The 3,649-nt window shown below is 39.4% G+C and overlaps 1 protein-coding gene across 1 annotated transcript in view; it reads left to right on the top strand.

Moving 5' to 3' along the window:
* The window catches only part of LOC106874466 (uncharacterized), a 75,318-nt gene that overhangs the window by 1,214 nt on the left and 70,455 nt on the right, over positions 1-3,649 (top strand). The gene's annotated exons all lie outside the window — the stretch shown is intronic.

Here is a 3,649-nt window from a genome sequence, read left to right as displayed (position 1 = left end):
TATATATATATATATTTATATATTCTTTTCTTTTACTTGCTTCAGTCACTAAACTGCGGCTATGCTGGTGCACCACCTTCAAGAATCTTAGTCGAATGGATCGACCCCCAGGACTTATTTATTTCTTAAAGCCTGGTATTATCTGTCGCGTTTCCTGAACTGCTAAGTTACGGGGACGTAAACACACGAACACCGGTTCTCAAACGGTGGTGGACAAATACAGACACAAAGACACACATGTGTATGTGTGTGTGTGTATATATATATATATATATATTAAGCAATGCTATATACAATAACTGCGTCGACAGCAACGTGTATGAACTTTACACAGAGCTGCACATTGCAGAAGAATTTTCCAGGTGTAGGGATAATGACGTACCAGTTATACGTGTATGAGTGTGTATGTGTGTGTATGTGTGTGTGTGAATATATGTGTGAGTGTATATATATATATATATATATATATATATATATATATGTATGTATGTATACATCTATATATATATATTTACAAATCTCTCTCTCTCTCTCTCTCTCTCTCTCATATATGTATATGTACACACACACACACACATATATATATAATGTTTGATGTGTATATGGTATATATTTATATAGGTATATATTTATATAGGTATATAAACATAGTTTCTGTGTATCAGTCTTTTTATCTGTATATGCAGTATACATACATTCATACATACGTTCATACATACACATAGTATTTCTACACATTAGGGCTGTCTTAACGGCATTATAGACCTCCTGGCAAATCAATGCACTGGGCCCCTTGGTATTCATCTATTGACAGCAACCCACAACATACGTTGGTCATAATTGGTTCGGTAGACCCGTGAGGCCTACGGACGTTTGCCGAGTGTGTATTCCTTAAGACGGGCCAGGCGTGTTCGTGTGTTTACGTTATTCGCTTTGCAAATGTCGGTCGCAGATCGAATCGTACTACCGGGTTTCTTGAGCAAATGTTTTATTTTACAGGGTCAAGCTTTAGATGGTAACTATGTGGAAGTCTATCAGCTGGACTAAACCTGTAATTAAATGGTACGACCTTCTCACGATGATTCTGCATGTAAATCGAGTTAAGGTTAGATGCACCTGCAAAATACTCAACCATTTATATGCGAATCCTATGAGCAGATACTTTAGTTGATCGTTAAGTGAACACTCATCGAAAACAACCGACGCAAAACCATGGCTATTGTATATTATATAGACGCAGGTGTGGTTGTGTGTAAGAAGTTTCCTTCCCGGCCACATGGTTCCTTGTTCAATCCCACTGCGTGATGCCTTGGGCAAGTGTCTTCTTCTATAACCTCAGGCCGACCAAATCCTTGTGAGTGGATTTGGTAGACAGAAACTAAAAGAAGCCCGTCGTATATATCTACGTGTGCCTCTGTGTCTGTGTTTGTCCCCCACCACCGCTTGACAACCTGTGTTGGTGAGTTTACGTCCCTGTAACTTAGCGATTCTATAAAAGACACCGATAAAATAGTACCAGGCTTTGAAAGCAGTACTGAGATCGATTCATTCGACTAAAACTCGTCAAAGCGGTGCCCCAGCATGGTCGCAGTCTGAGTGAAACAAGGAAAAGATTAAATATATAAATACGTGTGTATGTGTGTGTGTGTGTGTGTGTGTGTGTGTGTGTGATTGTGAGTGTGCGCGCGGCTGGTGCTGCGTGCAGTGTGTTTAAAATATTCGCTTTACAAGCAATCATGTGGTCTTGGGTTCAATCACAGCGCATTGCTTTGTCAGTGATGCAGATCTACATCGGAGTTCTCAAACTTCAATTTTAATTTTCCTACCATTATATGGTCACGCCCCAAGGCATTATCACTGAAATTGGGGTGGCGGTACCTGTTGAACTCCCCAGATGGAGAATAGATATAATTCGATGTGCCATTCAGCTGGCACATAATGCCATACCGATTGATTCTAGCTAAGTATTATGTTAAGCGTTCAGTCATCTGTGGAGTTCTCAGCCATATATGAATGTACCTTTAATTAACCTCGACACAGACTGTGTCACTTTGATTCTGCCTGTGGATTGTGTTAATGGTACAATTGTGCTTGGAATACTCGTCCTTTAACACACACACACACACACACACACACACACACACACACACACACACACACACACACACACACACACACACACAAACACTCACACACACTCACATACACTACACACTCACACACACACTCACACACACATACACGCGTACATACATACGCAAGGGCGCCCTCCCCTTCACATACTCAATCAGATTAACAGGTGCCACTGTAAACATGCGAGTCCATACGATCTTACAATGATGAATGAATCTTGCTAAATTCCTTCCAACCACTTGAAGTTTTTCAAAATTTCAGCAGATTATTTTTTTTAAATGTACTTTTGAAGACGAAACCCTTTCACTGTTTTTTGGGGGTTTTTTTTTCTAGAAATTAATAATAAAGACGATGCAAGTATTTAAAGTTATGTAATTGTGGCCAATCGCATGTCTTTGTTGATCTCTATTGCCATGGGGATCATCACATACGAAACCCTTACGTGGTTTCTCAGTCTCCTAGAAATAGCTGCCAAGCCTTCCTTAAACTACAACATAAAAGCGACGTGCTGCAGCTCTTTTTGTTTCCTCACATGATGCAGACCCAGGTGGTTTTCATTTGTTGAATGTTATTGATAACATTTAATTGAAAGTCAGTCTCCACGACTGTAACCTTTTTTCGAACTCCCAACTCACGAAACATTGGGCATAACAAATCGATATTACATGTTCTTTCTTTTTCTTATGATAAAATTATAAACAATGTTTGGTGGTGAAGAGAGATTTGTTTACCATCGTTTTCTTATAATCGTTTCTTTCTCCAACGCCAAACTTTGTTGTAAACAAAATAAATAAAATAATCTGGTGAAAATTTAACAATTGAAAATTACACACCCTACCCCTACTCGAAAGAAGTGGCTACCGGTTTCCATTCTCACACCGAACCAACCCGTTTTCTTTTACACGTTCCTTTCTTTCTTTTTTATCTCTGTTGATGAAACTGTGTACCTCTCACTCACAAAATCTCGTCTCTATTCGCTGGAATGTAGAAACAGGTCTTTAACGTTTGTAACAACAACAACAACGACAGCAACAACTACAGTTGTATCCATAGAAGCAATAATAGCAACACCGAAAACAATAAAAACGATATTAACAGCAGCGCAATTACAGCAACAGCATCACTAGCAACAACAAAAGTAACAGCAACAACAACAACAACAACAACAGCACGCAATAACAGAAATAATGGTTTCAAATTTTAGCACAAGGCCAGCAATTCTGGGGTGGGGATAATTCGATTACATCGACCCCGCGCTCAACTGCTACTTATTTTATCGACCCCGAAAGAAAGAAAAGCAAATTTCACGGCAGAATTTGAACTCAGAATGTAAAGACAAATTGAATGCCGCTAAGCATTTCGCCCGGCGTGCTAATCATTCTGCCAGTTTTCCGCCTTAATAACAGAAGCAATAACAACAACAGCAATAACAGCAGCAGCAGCAGCAGCAGCAACAACAACAGAAGAAGAAGAACAAGAAGAACAAGAAGAAGAACAAGAGTGACAATAGCGCAGA

Source organism: Octopus bimaculoides, chromosome 7 (assembly GCF_001194135.2).
Source record: "Octopus bimaculoides isolate UCB-OBI-ISO-001 chromosome 7, ASM119413v2, whole genome shotgun sequence".
NCBI lineage: Eukaryota > Metazoa > Mollusca > Cephalopoda > Octopoda > Octopodidae > Octopus > Octopus bimaculoides.
Note: the sequence above shows the minus strand (reverse complement) of the source record. Positions and strands in the feature narration are given on the sequence as shown.